The sequence below is a fragment of the Oncorhynchus tshawytscha genome, linkage group LG09, assembly GCF_018296145.1.
Source record: "Oncorhynchus tshawytscha isolate Ot180627B linkage group LG09, Otsh_v2.0, whole genome shotgun sequence".
In the NCBI taxonomy this organism is placed as follows: domain Eukaryota; kingdom Metazoa; phylum Chordata; class Actinopteri; order Salmoniformes; family Salmonidae; genus Oncorhynchus; species Oncorhynchus tshawytscha.
This window is the reverse complement of record NC_056437.1, coordinates 46,920,318-46,926,910: the sequence shown is the minus strand read 5'-3', so window position 1 is coordinate 46,926,910 and position 6,593 is coordinate 46,920,318. Positions and strand designations below refer to the sequence as shown.

At 42.2% G+C, this 6,593-nt stretch overlaps 1 pseudogene; it reads right to left on the bottom strand.

The window, feature by feature from the left end:
• LOC112259140 overlaps nucleotides 1-5,833 on the bottom strand; it is a 16,702-nt pseudogene extending 10,869 nt beyond the window's left edge.
• Between the last annotated feature and the right edge of the window lie 760 nt (nucleotides 5,834-6,593).

Genomic DNA, 6,593 nt, shown 5'->3' with positions numbered 1-6,593 from the left:
TTGACCAGTGATTCTTAACTGTAGATGAAGGTCTGCTCAAAGGCATACAGGCACGCAGCCCCAACTCAAAACACTTCCTAGATGCATCATGCTTAACTGAGTTCTCCAAGCACTACGGTATTGATGTTAAAACAGAAGAGATGTTGGGGGCTAGAAACTTTCTTGCCCGGAAAAGAGAGGCTGGATGTCCTCCCAAAGATATGCTTGCTCTGCATAAACTCCTGGACGATGATGTTTCCTTCTCTGAAGTAAATCATTCAGGTTGCCTTACAATTCCTGTGAGCAGCTGCTCCTGTGAAAAGTCCTTTATAGTGCACTGCGCCAGCTGCACTCCTGGTTGCGTAAAACAATGGGTCAGAAAAGGCTTGCAAGTAGTGATGCACCGATATGACATTTTTGACCGATACCGATATCCAATATTTTCCTTGCCTTTGCTGCCTTTTAAGCATTCTAGTACAGTTAAATATTTAACACACACACACACGTGTGCAGTCTAAGGCACTGTCTCTCAGTGCAAGAGGCATCACTACAGTCCCTGGTTCGAATCCAGGCTGTATCACATCCAACCGTGATTGGGAGTCCCATAGTGCGGCGCACAATTGGCCTAGCGTTGTCCAGGTTTGGCTGGGGTAGGCCGTCATTGTAAATAAGAATTTGTTCTTAACTGACTTGCCTAGTTAAAAATAAAAGGTTACACAAATACAACACACACACACACACACACACACACACACACACACACACACACACACACACACACACACACACACACACAGCCCAAAAGTTATTTTGTTGCCATTTACGTATGTCCCCATTACCAGTAAAGCATAATCAAAACCTATTTCTTTCACTTACTTGCTGTGCTGTTTCGTTGTTCATTTCATTTCATTTTTCTGTGGAACGCCGTTTGGGTATTTGCGTTTCAAAAAAGATACACATCAAATAACACTATTTGATGTGTCAAATAAGCATGTTGACCAATCAGGACCTGAATATGACTGCATGTCACATAATAATTTAACGCGTTCATAATTTTTTTATGTAGTTATTACACATTGATTACACTATCACTCATATTTCATATGTCACAACGATTCATTGATACATATGCTATGATGCTGGTAAAGTTGTCTCGTGCACCTACAGTGCTGGTCATTAAAAAAAGCTAGCTAGCTCATGGATGCAAACAATGTTCTTCCCCCAAAACGACAATCTGTTTCAGTAGCTATAGTTAGCTAGCTAAATATATAGCTGGTGTCATCTATAATAACCCTTATTTATAAGACAGTTCTTATTTGATTAATGGTGGTCGTACCCATCTATGTGAAGCTAGCCATAAATAAGGATTAGCCACAATAGTTAGCCTTCAAAATGAAAGTATGGCATAATTCTACTATTTGTATTCATTTGCATCACTGTCAATTATATACTTTTATTTTGAAGGCAAACCGCAAATTCCACTATTGCGCCTAATCCTTATTGTGGCTAGCTTCACAACACATATCCCAGTCCGATCGAGCCTCACTAGCCAGATGAAGCTAGTTGGCTGCTTATAACTTTAGCTTTTGGCAACAGGGTTAAGTAGCTGGCTAGCTATTTATTTTCATGAACTGAAGTTCAATTTCAATTTCCTGTCCATATAATCTTATTCGTTGTGATCAAAAGGCTAAACTGATCCTAAAATCAGCACACCACCTCTGAGACGATTCATATATACGGCCACTGAACACACAATTCTAATAGGATTGTAGTTCAACTCAAAAGCTTATAGGAAGTCATTCGGCAGAACAGCACAGTCTGAAATTCCTGGAGAGTGAATACATTTCCAGCCTGCATAGATTTGACACTGTGAGTCATTAGCATGACTCAACATACACCCGGCCGTGTTGCATGACAACGGCAGAGAGGCAGACTTTCCTTTGCATTTTGAGTATTGTTTGAGCCTGATCAACTCCGTCAGTAATATGGCGTGTAAACAATTCATAGCGGAATGTGTGTGTGTGTGTGTGTGGTACCTGTAGATTTCATCTTCAGCAATCTTCCTCCCACACTGGCCATAGGCATTGTTCCCCAGACTGAACACTGATGTGGGAGAGAGAGAGAACGAAAGAGAGACATGAAACATGTGGGGGGGATGATCCATATGCTTAGATTAACAGTAAAATGGAGCACAGTGCAGCATCAGACAGGACCTATGCTTGCTGCACTGATTGTAATGCCACTCATTTCAGCTGCATTGTATAACTGCGATACTGTGTCTGTAAAACTAACGGTGGCACTTTAATTTAAAGTAGAGAAATTACAAGGTATTTTCTTAGAAAAGGTATAAATAACACAGTATTAATCTATACATTATATGTTTGTTTCTTTGGGATGAAATAAAACAAGGAAAACAGGGCACCAATAGGTACCAGGTAAGTTAACAATTATTAGATTACTATATATAGTACCTCAAAGTCCTGATTGTTACCTGATTGTTACCACATAATTTCCTAGTAAATATCAGCGGAAAGAGTACCGTATACCGTATATAAGTCCAAAAAAAGGATCGTAAAAGCAACTATAACGCCCTTTTTGCCGATCATTGGCTCTAACATATTTCTGCAAATTTCATAAGCGAAGGTCGGGATTCAAATGACAAATTGACTGAAAATAGCAGGAAGGATCAACATCAATATTTTCAACACTTAAGGGACCACAATCCGGACCACATGTTGATATCTTAACATTACTGGGTTGACCTGGTCAGTTATAGGAGTGCCCTGGCTTGCATCCATGAGCAGTAATTTTAACTAATTAGAATAGAATAACGTTTATTGTCCATGTCGCCACGAACAATGGAAATGTGTCTTCAATGGAAATGCTCTGTTCTCAATCCCCCCTTGACATACAGTTGAGACGAGCACAGGGTCAAGCTGCGGGGCCCCTGGATGGAGAGCAAGTTGTTGGGTTAAGGGCCTTGCTCAAGGTCCCAACAGTAGGGAAATGTCTTAAGGATGTGAACCCAGCAGTCCTCCAACTGCCAGATCAATTCCCCTTATTTTTCCTAGTTTTTGGGTAATATTTTCATCCAAATATTTTTTTTTGCAAAAAAGCACACAGTGAGCAAAATAACCCCAAATAGACAGGATAGCACATTATTCAAGGTATAAATTATAATCTCGGAACCTATATCTTGCGCTAGCTATTTTAGTTGATTTTCATTTCCTTACATTTATGTGAATGTCTCACGAGAGCTTATCCAAAACAAGTTTACTTAGATTCTCAGGTATATCATAAAAGGAAGGTGTAACCTGTGTTGCTGCCGGCCGCGACCGGGAGACCCATGAGGCAGGGCACAATTGGCCCAGCGTCGTCCGGGTTAGGGAGAGTTTGGCCGGTAGGGATGTCCTTGTCCCATCGCGCTCTAGCGACTCCTGTGGCGGGCTGGGCGCAGTGCACACTGACACGGTCTCTTCGCCTCTCTTGAGTCCGTACAACGGGACAAGACTAACTATCAATTGGACATCACGAAATTGCAGAGAAAAGGGGTAAAACAAAAAAAAGAAAAGGAAGGTGTAACAAATCGTTGTTGCTCAAAGTATTGTGAGTTATATGGGCATTTTCGTAACAGTTCAGTGCCATTTTACATGAGGAAAATAAAATGTCACCCTCTGTGCCGTCTCTTACCTCCCTCCGAGTCGGTGAGCACTAGGGAGTGGGCACGGCAATGTGCCACCTACACAACCCTGTTCTCCTGGGCCTGGCCAGGGGGAGAGGCACCGGGGAGGGCTCCAGCACATAGTCATAGCTCTTATCTAGAGTGAACACTAGGAGATTTATACATCACTGGGACGGTTTAACACTAGCCCTGGTCCCAGATTTGTTTGCGCTCTTGCAAACACCATTAATGTCATTTTCCAGCCTTGGCAAGAGAACAGAGACAGACTGGCAGACAGGCTCGTCTGACGCATACCATTTGCTCGTTCACAGGTATCAGCTCAGGGCAGGTGCTGCACAAATTCATCTGAATATTAGCAGCTGATGGGACTCTACGTCATATAGACTCGAGATTGGTGAAAGTGTGCAGCAGTCGTTGAAAACATACACCCATCATCGAGCAAATTATGCACATCCTCCAATATTTATTGGTTGACAAGCTGGTCCACTTTTATGGATGAATCGGGTAAAGCTGCAGTCTAGATGCAAAAAAACAATAAACTGCAGTCCCCACCACTTGGTTTGCTTTAAAGCTGAGGGATGGACAATGTTTACAAGCAACGGAGTTAAACAACATTTTTGGAATAGGCAGTTGTATTAAACTCATGAAGCATCTATGTTATTTTATTAATCAATCAATGAGTGTATATTATTATTTGAAACAGCAAGATCCCAGATTGTGCCTTTAAATAAAGAAGTTGGAGGAGAGGGTGCTTGCCATGGAGGATGGGGGAGAGAGAGAGGGAATGACTATTACGGCAGCCTTGCTGGGTGCGTTGGAGGCCCAGCTGGGAGTCTCTGTGGAGGACCATTCCCCACACCTTGGTGAGGTCCTTGGTGGAGGAGGAGAGAAGTGTGAAGACATACCCACAGGCTTCAGAGGAGATCTGAGGAGAGGGACCAGCTCGGGAGTCAGTCACTCACTGTCTGTCAGTCAGTGTCATCTATTCAAGTACATCAATTGTGTTTTCAACAGTTCGCATATCATGTTAGAAACGGAATGCATGTATGGCAAATATGCGTACCTGCCATGGGTACAGATGCATTGCCCAGAGAATGAGTACATATGGGGCCAAAACGCAGTGCTGTCAAGTAGTAGTAGTCAGGCAGTGGTCAGGTCACCAAATCAAAATCAAATCAAATTTATTTATATAGCCCTTTGTACATCAGCTGATATCTCAAAGTGCTGTACAGAAACCCAGCCTAAAACCCCAAACAGCAAGCAATGCAGGTATAGAAGCACGGTGGCTAGGAAAAACTCCCTAGAAAGGCCAAAACCTAGGAAGAAACCTAGAGAGGAACCAGGCTATGTGGGGTGGCCAGTCATCTTCTGGCTGTGCCGGGTGGAGATTATAACAGAACATGGCCAAGATGTTCAAATGTTCATAAATGACCAGCATGGTCGTATAATAATAAGGCAGAACAGTTGAAACTGGAGCAGCAGCACAGTCAGATGTACTGGGGACAGCAAGGAGTCATCATGTCAGGTAGTCCTGGGGCATGGTCCTTGACTCTGGTCCTTGAGACCTGGGTGTGCAGGCTTTTGCTCCAGCCCAGTACTAACACAACTGATTTAGCCAATTAACTGCTCATCAAGACCTCAATTAGCTGAATCGGGATCTTGTTCAGTAGCCACAAAACAGGAGAAAACACTTTGATAAGAGAAGTAGCCTACTACCTGAACTTGTCCAAGAAGAAATCAGATTTTGGTTCTCCAATGCAAAACATTTTGTGCCCCAGCCCTACCGAACAAACACGGCCAGAGTGTAGACCAACTGGCCTGGAACAAAATCTGTTGGCATAAATTGTATAGAAACATGTCTGTGTTTCTGTGGTTAAAGAGAGACATTACCTGCTGCTCTGTCTCCAGGCGGTAAGATGTGAGCTGGTATTTCCTGGGCTTTTTTCTGCCACTGTCCGGAACCTCAAATCTGGGAATGCCCAGGGCTCCAGTGTAGCTAAAACCCCATACGAACACTTTGTGGTTGGGCTTTCTCAGCTTCCCCACATACTGAAGCACTGGACCCTCGTTCTTTCACTCCCGAGACCTGGTGACAATGGTGGGGGTTGCATATTCCTGAGCTCCAAGTGCTAACCTGTGTCGGGCATACACTCGAAGGCACGCCAATGACATCTCCACCCCTCAGCCACCTCAGAAATCATGAAACAGAACACATAATAAGCCAGATTTTGGGTTGTCATTGGAAATTTTACAGAGGAGAGAAAGAGTCTTGCTAGAATCAGAGTTGTGTAAGTGGGGTTTAGCTCTATAGTACTAACGTGCACAAAATATATAATTTCAGAGTTAATGCAGCCATTTTGAAACTAGCTAAATAAACAAGATAAACATTGGCAACCACAGCACTACCCTTCTTCTAACACAGCTAACGTTAGTAATCTAACATTGCTCTGTTACTAAAATGGTAGTGATTCATTGAATTTTTGCAAGCAGCATTTAGATTGTTGTAGACAGCAACAAAAAAAACTCCTTTAGCTTAGCCACTAACTATTACAATCACTCATCATCATATAAAAAATAGTAAAGTTAGCTACAGTATCTTTGCAAATTATTTTAACTTTGGTCCTTTTTAATCTTTACGACACAAGCTTCAATGCAAGAGTGACACCTAGATACTGATATAATCGTAATATTCATAGCTACCTACAGTGCCTTGCAAAAGTATTCACCCCCCTTGGCATTTTTCCTATTTTGTTGCATTACAACCTGATATTTACATGGCTTTTTCTTTGGATCTCATGTAATCGACATACACAAAATAGTCGAAATTGGTGAAGTGAAATGAAAAAAATGTGTTGTTTCAAAATCTGGTGCAACCAATTATCTTCAGAAGTCACATAATTAGTTAGATTGCACACTGGTGGACTTTATTTAA